This window comes from Ascaphus truei, chromosome 2 (assembly GCF_040206685.1).
Source record: "Ascaphus truei isolate aAscTru1 chromosome 2, aAscTru1.hap1, whole genome shotgun sequence".
NCBI classification, from domain to species: Eukaryota; Metazoa; Chordata; class Amphibia; order Anura; family Ascaphidae; genus Ascaphus; species Ascaphus truei.
In genome coordinates, this window is record NC_134484.1 from 489,283,872 (window position 1) to 489,300,460 (window position 16,589).

Below are 16,589 nucleotides of genomic sequence, written 5' to 3' on the forward strand. Positions count from 1 at the left end.
ACTTAATTTCAAACACTGCAAAACTTTAATGGCTCAGGATTGTGTCACAACATAACCATCTAGAAAAGTGTAAAGAGAGTCTTAGATTAAGGCTGCGTCCAGGGTGAGGGGAAGCGCGGAGCAGTGACGTCATGCGCATGTAAGCAGGAGACAAATCTCGTCCTGCTAGAGGAAATTTGCTAGATGTGAATGGGACGCGGGGGGGGTGTCAATGGGACGCGGGGGGGGGAGTGTCAATGGGACGTGGGGGGCGTGTCAATGGGACGCGGGGGCGTGTCAATGGGACGCGGGGGCGTGTCAATGGGACGCGGGGGCGTGTCAAGGGGACGCGGGGGCGTGTCAATGGGACGCGGGGGCGTGTCAATGGGATGCGGGGGCGTGTCAATGGGATGCGGGGGCGTGTCAATGGGATGCGGGGGCGTGCCAATGGGACGCGAGGGCGTGTCAATGGGGCGGGGGCGTGTCAATGGGACGGGGGGCGTGTGACAAAGTGAGAATATGATGTAAGGAGGGGGGAGGTCTGACATAACAGCACTGGGATCTAAGCTGCCATTTTAAGTCAGCATCCATCTTAGGTGCTTGATATTGTCTATTGTCTGTATGAAAGTTGGTATGGAAGTTAGTTTAAAGACACATTTTTTTTCTTTTTCTGCTCCTGAAGTCTTAAATGATATTGAGCTGTTTCATCTAAGCCACAAGACCTTGAAGAGGGGAGTAAAAGCGCAAATGTTATGAAAATAAAAGATAGATAACACCATGTCTCGCATTCCGAGGGAGGTGCCCATGAAGTCCCGAATGTAGAGAAAAGGTCAACGGCTTTTATAAGGAATATTAGCTGAGTCATTTCATTTCTAATATGAATCCCATAATAATGTTATTAACTCGATGTCTATGTTCATATTTTGTTTATCTTATATGCTAACGTAGTGACGCACAAGCAACCTCGTTTAGGGGGTGTGGGCTTAGTATTTTGTGTATAAATAAGGCATGTATGCCACAATGTCGTTGGGGGAGTTTTATTTTGAAACTGCCTCCAGCGTGTGCACCGCACAATTCAATAAACTTATCTGTTATTCTGCAAAATAATCCTCAGATGACTCTTATTTATTCACGCTTTTCACAGTGTCAATGGGACGTGGGGGGGCAGGTCAATGGGACGCGGGGGGCATGTCAATGGGACGCGGGGGGCGTGTCAATGGGACGCGGGGGGCGTGTCAATGGGACGCGGGGGCGTGTCAATGGGACGCGGGGGGTGTGTCAATGGGACGCGGGGGGCGTGTCAATGGGACGCGGGGGCGTGTCAATGGGACGCGGGGGCGTGTCAATGGGACGCGGGGGGCGTGTCAATGGGACGCGGGGGGCGTGTCAATGGGACGCGGGGGGCGTGTCAATGGGACGCGGGGGGCGTGTCAATGGGACACGGGGGGCGTGTCAATGGGACGCGGGGGGCGTGTCAATGGGACGCGGGGGGCGTGTCAATGGGACGCGGGGGCGTGTCAATGGGACGCGGGGGGCGTGTCAATGAGACGCGGGGGGTGTCAATGGGACGCGGGGGGTGTGCCAATGGGACACGGGGGGGAAGGTGCCAAAACGGTGTGTTTGGAGGGGAAAAAAATAGGAGGGTTTTCAAAATGGCTGCGCTGAAGCAGGGAAACTAATAGACAGTTACCCATGAGCGGTACTGATTCTGGACGTAAAGACTGCCAACCACATAGAACTACCAGATGTTATTGGAGTATATGCAGGAAAATTGGTGCGAAGCTGCGCTGAAGCAGAGAAACGAATACAGAGTGTGACCTATGTGAGGTACTGATTCTGGAAGAAAAGGTGGATGAAACGTTTTAACTGATGGTTTGCTGGAGTCCAGGCTGCACAGTGACAGTGAGACGCAAAAGCAAAATGCCAATAGGATGTATGGAGTGCGAGGACCCAGGGCACTCGGAAGAGGCGCGTCCATACGTTCCAGTATGAACAGTACCGGCAGTATGAGGAAGATTGTCTACAGCGACAGCGAGCAACGTGTGGTGGGCGAGGAGAAAATACAGAAGTTTTGAGCAAAGAAAGTGAGTTCAGTACTGCTCATGCCTCAGAGCTACCAAAACAAAGAAAGAAAAGAAAAGAAGTTCGCAACAGACAGCGGAAGTTACGGAAATGGTTAATGATGCGCCTGCGACATCAGGAACTCGCAATTCCGAAGGGAGCCGAGATGTTCTGCAGCCTCTAGGGACTGGCGAATCCTCCTGGGAATGGCAGAATATCCAGTGGTGAAGGCGTGGGTTCAAAAGGAAACAGCAAAGGAAACAGGTGAGTCAGGTTAAAGCTGCATTGCGAGGTGCCAAGCATGACTATGATCTCCTCCACGAACAGTTTGTTAAGGAGCAAGAAGCTACGACAGAGATACAGAGCGTCTGTCCGTAGCGATCGCCAAGTATGTATATCTTTGGAGAAGACAAAGCGTCATTTGCAGAGCGAGTTCCAGGACATGAGGACTAACCTTGAGCGGTCAAATGCAGCTGCTGCCATCAGGGATGAAGAGGCAAAGGCTGAATTGGAAGTCTCTGGGAAGGAGATTCACCGTCTCACCGCAGCGCTGAATTTATATGATTACGCCCTTGAAGAAGAGGTCAGGCAAAGTATAGAGACTGTAAGAGAAGAGAAGAAAAACCTGCAAGAGAAGGTTTCAGAGTTGACTAACCAGGTCAGTGAACGAAATGAGAAGCTTCACCAAGCAGAAAAAAAGTGAAGAAACAATTGGCCCTGGAAAAGCTAGAAGTGCAGCAAGCACTGCAGAATACAGAGAGCATGCTGCAAGGAGAACGTGTCTTCTTGGAACAGTGCACAGAAGCAGAAAACAAGCTTCAGAGCCAACTGCAAGGTCTGTGCTCAAGTCTGCAGGAGGCCAAGGAGAAACAGGCGGATGCTGAGGAGAAGCAGTAAGTGCTACTGGAGGGTCTGAGTACCCAGTTTGTACCAACAGAGCAGCATGAGGAGCTGAAGGCCACACTGAGCAGAACCAGAGCATTGCTGGAGGAGGACCTTAGAGGCCAGGTAACTCTGTATGAGAGGGAGTACGAGGCACTCGAGATATTAGAGCTGGAGCAGCAGAGAGGCTGCTCCATCCCCAATTCAGTAAGCCCAGGAGAAAGAGGCGTAGAAAATTGAAGCTGCTGCGGAAGAAAAAAAAATAAATTGGCAGAACTGCAAAATATGATGGAGGCATTGATGCAAAATCAGAGCAAGCACAGGAAAGAGGTGGAAGATCTAAATGGAAAAATTGCAGGATCAAGCTGAATTTTTCACAAATAAAATGGAGCAAGCTCTGAAGTCATTTGAAGTCAAAGATAGAGATTACAAAACTAAGAGACACTTGGGGGACTCACCACTAGGACATCACCAGGGATGGAAGCCAATCGATGGAGCTCCTGGGACCCTCACAAGAATAATAATAATACAAGTTTTCCACAACAAAAAAAGGCACAAGAAGCATCACAAAACCCCAGAACCAAACCACAATGTCAGTAAAGTATAATAAATCCACAGCAAAGGAACTTACATGCTTCTTTGGAGGCTCTCAGCGTGCAGCCAACCATGAGGGAGTAGATCGGGGGGCAGATAAAGTATGTGAGCAGGAAGATCAGGCTGGGGAGGGTGGCAAATTCACAAAAGGGTCACTTGCAGAGGGTTAATCGAGGAGCTCTTTAAAAAGATAACACAATCATTTCAATCGGAAAAGAAGACATTGCCGTTTTGAGCCAGCGGACCACAGACCTAGAATCCAAAATGGAGGACTCCCTCCAGCTGCAAGCACAAACAGATGACACAATTCTGAAACTGATTTCATAGTTCAAACCCCTCTAAGCCCAAGAAAATAGGGTGGGGAAACAGAATGTTAGAATCTGGAATATACCGGAAACTATCCCAATGGATGACCAACGCCCCTATCTCAACATATTATTTAAAAACATTGATCAATCGCTGGAAGAAAAGGAGATTGAGATGGACAGGGCCCACAGGGCCTTATGCCCTAGATCAGAAGAGCCCAAGATATGCAGGGACGTGATTGTCAAGATGCACCACTACACCACAAAAGAAAGAATCATCAGATGTTGCAGGGAAAGAGCGGACATCCACTTCGAGAACAACCTCCAAATATTCAACGATCTTGCTAAAGAAACAGTGACCAAACTGAGAGACCTAAAACCACTGACTTCCCTCATGAGAGAGAGGGGAATCAAATACAGATGGGGCTTCCCATTCAAACTAAAGGTCATAAAAACGGAAAACAATTCGTCCTGTGATATCCAGAAGTCAAAAATTCCTAAATACACTCGGGAATACATCACCTACGGACAGCACAAGTCCAGGGCCGAAACATCAGAGACCAGAGCGGCAAGTGGTCCCCCACGCGATTAAGAGTTGTTAGCCTCACAGAATCACCAAAGTCCCGCAAGAAATAGGAGCTGACCCCAGCCCCCCATCCCCTGCTCAGCGACCTACCAGACTCCAGCATCAATAAAAGAAAAGAACCAGAACCACAACGAAAGAAGAAACATCCAATAAACCCCCCCACCCCCCACAAACAAGCTAAAGGTCCAAATAGAAACATAAGAACCAAATGCCTACCTATCCACTCAGGCTGACGAGATACCATGGGAGCCACCCGGTCCTGGGGATCAGAAGATCACCGCAGAGTACACCCAGTCCCACAAGCTGTGGGCCTGGCAGAAAGCGCAACAAGGGAGATCCGTCTTGGAGAGAAACACGTGGGCTCCAGAGCTCAGAGCGTGGCTGGAGTCCCAAGTGCTGCAGGAGATCGGGCGCAACACGTGGGTTCCGGGGGGACATTGATGTTGGACATGCTTTCTCCCCCCCCCTTCAGTGCCCTGTGCCAAGAACCCCCCTCCATATTCCGCTCCCCGACCCCCTCATCCATGCCCAAAACTGCGGGAGGAGACTGCAACCGACCAAGGCCTGGACCGAGGGGGATACGGACGGGAGAGAGAGATGGGAGAGACCGGGGTGTCCGTTCAGAGGAGAGCCAGCGATCCAGGAGAGGAAGCGGCGAGGGGGACATGGAAGATCGGGGGTGGGACTGGGAGAGCAGCGCAAGGGCTCTGAAGCTCTGCTAGAGATCCGGATGCTCCCTCCTCCTCCACGCTGGTGCTTGAGCTCTGCAGTAGAGCCGGACGCTTACCCCCCCTCCATGCCCTGCGCCCGACCCCCTCGCCCAGATCTGCGGGAGGGGGCCGCGACCATCCGAAGTCAGGGCGAGGGACCAGAGGAAGGGGTAAGAGACAAGTACCTGGTCTGAGGCTAGCCAGGAGTGGAGGCAGCATAGCACAGACGCCCGACCCAACCAACAACCCCAGCTACAACACCGGATGAAACGCCGCGGACACGCACAACCAGGTTTCATACCCCTGATAGGTATCCAGCCGAGCGCCGATCTGGGGTCCGTGGTGGATAATCGGCGCCGCACAAATGGCTGGGCAGGACTTGATATGGAGCAGAGCTTCGCCCCCCCCCTCCTCGAAAGTTAAGATGGCCAACCAGCTGTATCATTCGCGTTAGCATAAATGAGGACCTAGAGGATCTTCGGAGGGGCCCAAAAGTAAAAATAATGCTAAACAATGTCAAATGCAGTGGAAAATATAATGTGAAACGCGATGCAATTAAACCGATGTTTCCGTCCCCCCCCCCCCCGTGGAGATCGCCCTGTCACCCCGTTAACTAGAAGTAATCTCTATTTTTCGAGGTTAAACGAGTCACTGTTTAACCACGCAGAAATAGTAGACAAAATTAAGTTATCATTGAACGACTATTTAAATTTAAATGGGGGTTCAGTAGAGTCCCCCTCAATGCTGTGGGAAGCACACAAGGCCACGATCAGAGGGGTGTTCATCTCTGTGGCCTCCCACAAGAAGAAAGCCAAACAGAAACTCCACAAGGAATTGGTGGATAAAATTACAAAATAAGAACGAAAGCAAATCTAACCCATCTAAGAATGTATACAAATCTCTCTAATGGTGACCAGACTGGAGCTAAAAAAAAGATACAACTAGAGGAAGTAGAGAAAGCATTAAAATGGTCTAGATTAGGGGAGCGCAATACATAAAAGAGAAAAGAATGCACAGACAATAATCAGTAGCAATTCTGTTATATCAAAATAGTGACAAAGTGCAGGTGCAATGTTACATGCAACTAGGTGCACGGACGTAGGGAAGTGGAATAAATCTGATACTATGTATGTGTAACGGACGTGCTCGCCACAAACCGGGGCCGGACCGCGGGGCTGAGGTGGGGATATATAAGCACCAACCTTAGGCCACGGAGTCAGGTGCGGAGTGCGGTTCCATGGTCAGACATAGCCAGGTCAGGATAGGAGACAGCAGCGTAAACGTTATCCAGGCTGGGGTCAAGGCAGGCGGCACAGGAGCGGTGGTAGAGGATACAAGCGAGGGTCGGCAACGGGAAGACAGGTGCGTGGCACTTCAGTGTAGAAACCAGGAACGGAGCCGCTTCAGCGTAGGAAAACAGGAACTTGGACCAGAGCCGCTACAGCATAGGAAAAGGGCCCCAGTACGGAGGACAGGGGTAGGACAGCACGAAGGCCTCTGCAAGGGGAATATGCAGCAGGCCACAGGAACTAGAAGCTTAGCACTGAGGATCCAGCGCTTCAGCACAGGAACAGAATGGCCAGATAGACTTGCTTGTAGCAAGCACAGTTACATCCAAACAGACTTGGATTATACTTAGCCCTTCCCCCCAGGAAGGGGCTAACTCTAAATAGCATGTATAGCCAATAGGGATAGAGCTGCATAGCAAGCAGCATGAAGGAGACTGCAGAGTGAGTCCAGAACAGGTGATTCTTGATTGCAGCAGCAGGGAGGGGTTGTCTGCAAACTCACCAGCTCTGCAAGGAGGAGTTCCAGCCAAAACCCAGGATCAGATTCCTCACAGTATGGACTTACACGGCCATGTGTAAGCCTGTACAAAACAGGGTTTCTTTGTCCTCTCCGAGTGAATTCCTTGGTGTGACGCGTAGCTCACCACAAATGAGACGTGACCGCGAGGCTGAGGTAGGGAATTATTGCAAGACACCTCCCCCAGCCGCGAAGGCACGTCCAGAGTATAGAGTAATCTTGCAAGCCGGTTCTTGGGGTACAGAGTTCAGAGTAATCGTTATGGTAAGCCAGGTCAGGGTAGGAGAGAGCAGGATCGTTGGGGTACTTAGCTGAAGTCAGGAGTGGAGATATCAACGTAGTCGTATAACGGATAGCCAGGGTCAGCGCAGGAGATTCCAGAGTAGTCGTACAAGCCAGGGTCAGAGCAGGAGAAACAGCGGAGTCCAGGTACAAAGCAAGGGTCAGATACAAGGCAGGCAAACAGACAGGGTCGTGGAGAAGTAAGTGTCACACAAGGAATTATGCTCGGCAAGGAGTGGATGCCGAAGGAAATACTTAAGGGAACCTCCCACCAATGGGAGGCCCACAGACAGCAGCGAGATGCCCTGATAGGCTATTCTATAGGGCCTTACTCAGTAGCCTAATAGGAGGGAGAGGCGGAGTCCCGGAAACGCAAACGCTTGCGGGCCGGCTGCGCGCGCTAAGATTCCCCCGGTATACCGATGACAGAGGTCGGAGGCGAGACCAGAAGAGAGACAGGCAGAGTTCGAGCCAGTGATGCGCTGGGGACTGCCCCTGTGTTGCGCGTCACTTCGATCGGAGAGAGGACCGGCGGCAGGGAAGCGAGGAGCCCGCGCACCACGGAACGGGGGGGGGGAGGGGGTCGAGCGCGCCACCCGCGCACGCACCAGTGCCGCGACACCCGTCCTTTTTGCGGCCAGGCACCAGAGGTGAGCTGCCCTTGGGGGCAGGACGATGGATCCTCACACTTTGGTGGTACTGGTAATGTAGACGTAGTGATCGCAAAACGGTGACCAATATAAAAATATATATAATATATAATGACTCACACGGCCATGTCGTTGCCCGACAAACGTGGAGCTTTCTGGACCTCTCAGGCTTCCGAAGTTATTGGCTTACTTCAACTCCACCTCTGGACGTGGCGAACAGCAGAGTTTCAGACAGCTAAAAGACCGGAATAGCTATTGGACTTGTTCTATCCACAATGTGAGTGGTCAACCTTCCTGTTTTTATTGTGTGTTCAATAAATTCTCGTATTTTAACACTTATTATCCTGGATGTTTGTGGGACACGTGGGTAACCGGCAACCTGCATTTTCTACGAGCCTAAGAATACGCGGGGAGAACCCAGATGACACAGACACCGGAAAAAGATACCTTTTGGGGCAGTGACTCACACACGGCTGTGTGAGTCATTATATATTATATATATTTTTATAATGACCACCGTCACTATTTTGCGATCACTACGTCTACATTACCAGTACCACCCAGGGAATTCACTCGTAGAGGACAAAGAAACCCTGTTTGGTACAGGCGTACACATGGCCGTGTAAGTCCATACTGTACACAGTATCAGATTTATTCCACTTCCCTATGTTAGTGCACCTAGTTGCATGTTACATTGCACCTGCACTGTCACTATTTTGATATAACAGAATTGCTACCTTCTGTGCATTCTTTTCTATGTATTGCGCTCCCCTAATCTGTTTCAACATTTACCTAAGGATCCTGGGAGATTCACTACCGGGTTGAGCTGCTACAGAATACTTCGGGCCAGTATTATAAATTATTTTTACGGCATTCTTGCGTTCAAATAGAACTATTTATTGCTTGGGAAGTGCCCCAGTTCTTTCTTCTATTAAAATGGTCCAACCAACTATATTATGCTAAAGTGAATAAAGCAGACAGGATCCTGGCCAACAAGCTCAGAGGCATAAAAACCAAAGCACAAATCACGCTGACCTATATGACCTAAATCAGTCAGAAGGGCTCCCTCACCTCTCAAACTCTGAGACCATATTAAAATACCGAGACTCCTGTAATCTCCGGCAGATAACCGAAATATAAAGAACTAACCCAAACAGCAAAATAACACAACTCGAATTAGTAAAAGTGATAAAGGACCTTAAATCAGGAAAATCACCAGGACCTGGCGGCCTTTCAAACATATATTACAAACAAATTCTAGAAGGAAAAAAACTGCTATATTAGCTGTAGTCATGTTCTCTGGGATCAAAACATTCATAAACCAGGCCGAGACCCCCTCTAATGTGGCAGTTACCATCCTATATCACTAATAAACTCAGACATTAAAATATACACAAAGATCTTAGCCAATAGCTTAAACCCAATATTACCAAGGCTTAACAGATCAGGTGGGCTTTGTCTCAGGCCGACAGGCTTCGGACAATACAAGAAAAATAGTCAATATCATAGAACATGTCCACTCCACTAAAACAAAGGCAATCCTACTGGGCCTCGACGCAGTGAAGGCGTTCAACAGAATAAAGTGGAAATTCCTGGACAAGACCATGCAGTCCTTTGGTTTCTCTGGACCATTTCTAGAAGGGGGTCTGAGCCCTCTATCACTCCCCTAGAGCCCTAGTTAAAATACCAAGTAATAAATTAGACAATAAATATTCATAATGGCAAAAGGCAGGGCTACCCCCTATCTTATCTCCCCTTCTCTTTGTCCTATCAATTGAGCCTCTGGCCTCAAAGATAAGAACGCACCCAGTTATTCAAGGAATAAACATAGGTGACAATAATTACAAGATATCGCTGTTCGCAGAAGATGTCATCCTAACCTTAGCCAACCCACTGATCTCTCTACCAAATCTGCAGAAGTCACTAGAGAAATTTGATGGGCTATCAGGATACAAAATCAACAAAGGACAAATCAGAAGCCTTGAACCTGTCCCTCCCACACCCAGACATCAAAATTTTACAAAAAAATTTCAAATTTAAATGGCGACCAACTCATTAAATATCTAGGGGTCAACATCTCTAGAAACTACAAATTGCTCTATCAAAACAACTTTATAACCCCCACTGTCACATTATTTGTCAACATTAAAAAAGGACCTATTGAAGTGGAGCAAGCATCAGATATCATAGATCGGTAGGATAAACTCCATAAAAATGAATATCCTCCCCAGACTGCTATATTATTTCCAGACCCTTCCAATTTATGTGCCAAGAAGTGAACTAAGAGTCCTACAGAACCAAATCTTTCAATTCATCTGACAAGGGAAAAGACCAAGGGTGGCTAGGTCCGTGCTGATGGCCTCCAGATCGAGGGGCGGCATGCTGGTCCAGATATACTTCAGTACTTCCATGCAGCACAACTACGCCAAATAGTCGGCTGGAACGCTGTTCTGCTGGGTAGCAATCGAATCGAGCTACTCAGAGGATTGCCCGTTACCAAAATCGCTCTGGACAACAGGGAAAAAAGACCAGGGACATATAAATATATACCGCGGGAAAGGGTTGGGGAGGGAAGAATGAGAAAAACCCTGTTCAGCTAAATAATACCAAGTAATAAATGAGTAGATAAGGTGCTGGACTGAGAAATGTGTCAACAAAAGTACCAAAGAGAAAGAACTCCGTTCAAAATAGCAAAATAGCACTCATTCATCCAAATATGTGAGAATAATTAAAAATAATCTTTATTCAGTTATTTTAATCTACTAAGTGGTGCATCAAAATACTCCAAACAAGGCAATGTACAGAAGGGCGGTGTGGCTCCGTAATTAGAGGCAGTAATTATACTAGTGTACAGGTGTGTACAGTTATAGTCGATATTGATGATAACCTCCATCATTAAGGAGGTATAGGTATAGCTATTGCGTTAGAACAGCTTATTCAGTTCAGTCCTGACATAGTTAGGATTAAATCTGAGTCCCCTTCATACAAATGTAATTCACATGCAAATCCCATTACAAGTCTGCTATTATAGAAATGAGTACATACAGTCACATAATCCAATTAAAACTTTACAGGGCTGACTCCCAAATTACATCACAGTGCTTACACATAGATCACAAAACACTTTACTTCATTTGCCTGCTTAACTAGACTTGGGAATTGAATTCACAGGGAATAAAACTGCTTGGGAATACACATACATAGTTCATTATACAGTAACCCTTTCTCTCCCCACACGAATTAGGGGTAACTAGCTGGGTATAACCCCTTTATTACAGGCCAGATTACCCTTTATCGTCACAGTGCTGTAGTATGGTACTGTGAGGGATTGGATACATTTCGCGCGCTTGGAGCCACGCTAGTCAGTTGAAGCCAGGACAGAAAAGGGGAAGGTAGGGTCTGAATGTCAGTGGCACTCAGACTAGGCCAGAGAATCCACTTAGGTCCCAGATAGGCCCCAATCACGTGTAGCTTGTGGCTGCACCAGGGAAGGCCCTTAGATAGGGACGCTTCCCCATTTTACTGTAGTGTCAGGGACACAAGGAAGACGCTGTGTGGTGATCTAGGCCTGTGGTCTGGGACCAGACCACCGCGGTGTTATCAAAGACTCTTAAAAAGGTGAGACCCACCTACCGGAATCCACCCAACGCAGAGGCAGACGGCCACGTCGCTGGATCAGATGGATCCTCATTGCCAAGTCGGCCGCACCGAGTACTGGAGTACTCGGCAGGACATCCAACAAAGTGCACCAACAGTTCACGGGATAGCGCTACTCCCTACACTTTTGGGTGGGCTGGACACTGAGAAAGGGACATCAGGGTATTGGTGCCTGGCACCCGATGTACTTTGGGACACTCGCTGGTGGTACTGGGCGGGGTGTTCATTATACTGTGCGGTTATGTTATATGTGCTGTCAGTAAAAGTTGTTATTATATACTGTGTGTGTTTACTATTACTATTGGTTCCTGTGAGGGTCTCCTCCCATTACGCTGGGATCCCTCGCAGGTGGAGGCGCTGCACTGAGATGATAATTATACCACCCCATGCTCCCTGTGGTGGAGGCTTGGGCCCTCTGTGAGCCAACAGGTAACGGCAGTATCTTTATTTCGGGGGAAAGAGGGACACGGACACACACACTGTAGCAAATCACATGTCCAGTACATATTAGTGGGTGTATGTTTACATATTTATAGATGTTTGTTTATGTATGTACATGTGCCACTTTACATGCATGTACGGTATATAGCTGTGTATGTACACTGCTTGTTATGTGTATGTATTAATATGTAAGTGCATATGTGTGTACTGTACACATGCACATTTGCACTATTCCCTGATAATATTCTTTATATAGATCACCAGATAAAATAGTTATAGTAGTTTTAATAGTGATAGATATTTTAACACATTCACTGCCTTGTCCCACACACGTCTCCTTAATGTCTAGGCTGCCTTTTCATATCAAAGAGAATACCCTTCTACAGTATGTATCTGCTGTTTATTTTCACACCAGCATACCTGCTTCTACCTCCTTATTTCACACGTCCGATCGACATCTATTGTAACCACATATCCCTCTTACATATGTACCCCCGTGTCTAGGGAGACCACCTGTGCTGCGTTACCTGAGTGGCTTACAGGAGGCCTGATCCTCCGCCGCTGGGAGCCTGGGGTGATCACAATCGTGGTACACAGCGCCTCCACCTGGGAGAGATACTAACGCAGTAGGATAGCCTCTCTCAGGAATCCAATGTAGACAGTAATTACACACAACCGGTATATAACAACAGTATTTACTGACACAAAACAAGACAACAATATATCAATGGTCATACAATATTCTGCCACTCACAGTAACACCTCCCCGGCGGAACCCCCAAAGTACTGGAGGGCCTAGGCACTTAACCCATTTGTGTTCAGAGACCAGTCCATCCCCAAAGAGCGTGTGTGGGATTGCGCTACCCACAGTGTGTATTGCCGTTGGTGCATATGGCTGTAATACCTCCCTGGTCTCAGTCCAGATTAGGCCAACCGAGCAGCTGAGTCCGTGGATCCACGACGTGGTCCCACACCGCGATCTGCCGAATCCTCTTCCGCTCTGATCCACAGGCGGATGCCTCTGGAGGGGTATCCCGCTGAAGTGTGCCCCGTAAAATGGTCTCTAATGGGGTCATTGCAGGCTATACCTCACCACGTGGCGTGATCATTGTGTCCCTGACACTATACAGTAATGGGGAAGCGTCCCTACCTATGGGCCTTCCCTTGCAGCACACACACAACTACAGTCAGTCTGGCCTAGCTGGGACCTGGGGGAAATCTGGCCCAGTCCAGCGGAGCACAGCTCCCTGGACATTACCTTCTTCCTCTCCATCCTGCTCCTGACTGGCGTGATGAGCGCACCAAATGTATCTCTTTTGGGGCTCCGTGGGTCCAGCAGCCTTAATGGCTATGCTGGCCAATGTGACCAGCAGCCCCTGAGGCTGCTGGGATATGTAGTTCCACACGGAGCCTTATTCTAAAAATGGCCGCCGCAACCTTTTCTATTGCGCATGCGCAATTTGCCATCTGCGCATGCACAGGCAATTTAAGATGGCGGTGTCCCGCCGCAGAGCTCCGGATCGCCAGTCTCAACACTCGCGCAGCCTGCCGATGGTGTCCCTACTTCCCGGCGGGTCTGCCAGCCACACCAGCTGCAGCACCCGGTAGCCCAGCGGTATCCTCCCCCGCAGCTGAAACGGAGGTAAGGGGGATCAGGGGGTGAACCCGGTTACACACTATATTATATTGTATTTCTGTATTTCTGCCAGACCTGATGAAGGATCCTGAGAGGTTAGAAAGCTTGTAACATTTCAACTACTCGTTGGTCCAATAAAAGGCATCATATCCCCTCCTCCTTCTCCCTCCTGTTACTGCAAGCAATGTTTCATGGATTCCTACAGCTAATAGTTCTGTATCACTGGATCTTGTACCGTTCTGTTATCTTTGTATATTTGCACCATTTAGAAAATGAGGGGTTAACCCCTTGTATGCTACAGACATGAGGCTACCACATGCTTGGGTTTCTATATGGCGGCGCATACACAGAGACCCAGACACAGCACCCACCTCTATGCCTGGGGTCACCCTGCTCCCCCTCAGCTGTAGTTCTGTGTTTCACTCCTAAATCTCCAGCTATGCCCCTATGTCTGTCTGTGTCTCTCTCTCTTCTGATCTCAGAGCCGGTCATGTTGCTCCCCCAACAACATCCCCCCCAAAATATCTCTCTGATATTTGGGACATCAGAACATACTGTCAGACCACTTCTACATCTCCAGCTCTGCACAGACTGTCCTCCTCCCCCCCTGTACCAGACACGTTCTTTAAAACTGGGACATGAGAGAATGCAGCAGATATTTGGGACATCAGAACGTACTGTCAGACCAGGACTGTCCCCGGGCAAACGTGTCAGCCTCACACAGAGAAGCTATAGCCCATAACACACACATGATGCTGCCCCTGTTGTAATGAAGGAGTTAAACTCCAACCAATACTCCCTCAATCTAATTACTTTCTAACTCTATTTAATAACTTTCCCAATCTTATCCTCACTGATTCCTAATGTTAATTCCCAATGTAAAATAACCCCCATTATCTCCCAGTCCCTGTGATACAGGAGGAGTAACCCCCCCAGTGCCAGAGGCTCCCCCTCACTATCAGAGGCTCAGCCTCTCAGGCTCCTGTGTGTAAGGAAGCTCAGAGCAGCACTGGGATAATGTGCACAGGTCACACAAGGGAGGGGAAGGGAGGAGGAGGAAAGCACTTACCCAATAACACAGGCTGAAGGTCTCTGTGCAGCAGGGGGTGGGCAATGTGAGGGGGGCACAGGAAAAGGGACTTAGAGGCTTCAGAGCCTATTCCTCAGTGTGTCCCCCCCCCCCTCAGTGCCTGAGATGTGCACTTTATCCCCCCCTCACTGTGTGTGTACTTCCTATGGAGGGTGGGGGTAGCCCCTGTGATCTCTCAGTCCTTCCCTGTGGGAGTGACCTGGATTCCCCCCTCAGGATGTGGGACAGTCTGTGCTCAGGGTCAGTGTTTCCTGCCGGAATCAAACCTCACACACCAGGACATCCGGCTGCAGCAGCGGGACCATAGAGAGGGAAGAGGAGGGGCCAGAGCGCCTCCAACCAGCTCCTCCTGAGCTCATATGGAACAGTGACCCCTGGTGGGCTCCCAAGCAAGGTGCGGTGAGTGCCCCCTGGTGAGAGCTGCACGTGGTGCTGGCTGAAGAAAGTCTCCTAAAATGTACGCACCATATGAATGATAATTGCCTGAACCTTAAGTTCACATGTGAATACAGCAAAAGTCAAATTAAGTTTTTAGATCTCGTCATTTTTATGGACAATGGTATGATTAAAACAAAAACGCACTTTAAGGAGGTGAACACAAATAATTACCTGTTGCAATCTAGTTGCCATCATGAGAGATGGATAAGAAATGTGCCCTATGGGCAATTTAGACGGGTAAGAAGAACCTGTGCTAGTCTAGCGGATTATGATGAGCAATCCAAAGTTCTTGAAAAAAGATTTCTTGATTGACAGTATAAAAAAGAAAATGTAAAAGATGCAATGGGAAAGGCCAGAGGTTTAGAAAGAGGTGATCTTTTAAAGGACAATGTGCCAAAACCAGAATCTGAAAAGATCGGATTTAACTTTGCGTTTTTAACTAATTACAACAGACAAGCGGAAAAGATCAAAAGCATTGTCAAAAACATTGGCACATTGTCAAAAATGATCCTATTTCAGGTGATATTGTCCCGGATAAACCATCAATCGTTTTTAGAAGAGCAAATATTTTTTTTAAATAAACTAGCGCCAAGTGCGCTAATGAAAGTCAGAAAAGAATAAAATAGATGGCCCCCACAAATCAAAGGGTTTTTTGGTTGCACAACATGCAAAGCGTGTACATTCAGGAATTCTGACAAATTTACATTTTCTTCTAATGTCACCAAAGAAAAATTTGATATAAAAACGTGGTATAACGTGTAGGACAAACCACGTGATTTACCTAATCGAATGCCCATGTGGGCTACAATACGTGTGTAAAACTACAAGAAGTGTAAAGATAAGGATCCTAGAACATATAGGAAATATCAGAAAAAGGTTGACCACGCATCTACTTTCACATCATTTTATTACACATCACCAAGGAGACCCGTCTGGCCTAAAATTTACGGTAATAGACGAAGTTATGCCTCATTGGAGAGGAGGAAATAGGGACATAGAACACGTGAAACATTTTGGATTTTTATGTTAAAGACAATAGCTCCAGGTAGACTCAATGTAAATATTCAGTTAGGGGTTTTTTTTTGTGATGTCTGTTTTATCAAGTTTCCTTTTATAAAGTGTTTAGAAAGATTGGGATTTTATATAATTATTTATAAATTTAGTACATATATGATGATTGTCTGGTTTCTAACACTAATATCCCTCCTTTTTATCTTCTTCTTTGCAAAACAGCCTTTGCCACTCCCATGGGTTTATACCAATTTGTAACAATGCCATTTGGACTGCATGGAGCCCCAGCCACATTTCAGAGACTCATGGATAAGGTACTGAGGCCCCATAGGACTTATGCCGCAGCCTACCTAGATGACATTGTCATTTATAGTAAACACTGGCGGGCCCCTCTAAATAGGCTGAAAGCGGTCCTCAAATCTCTAAGAGAGGCAGGGCTCACAGCCAACCCTAAGAAACGT

General features: G+C 47.9%; 1 protein-coding gene across 1 annotated transcript in view; it reads right to left on the bottom strand.

The window, feature by feature from the left end:
• Nucleotides 1–14,913, bottom strand: part of LOC142488443 (uncharacterized) — a 55,460-nt gene extending 40,547 nt beyond the window's left edge. The window contains exon 1 of the mRNA XM_075588960.1: nucleotides 14,659–14,913. The gene's annotated coding sequence lies outside the window, so the exon portion shown is untranslated. The remainder of the gene's footprint in view (nucleotides 1–14,658) is intronic.
• Nucleotides 14,914–16,589: the final 1,676 nt, after the last annotated feature.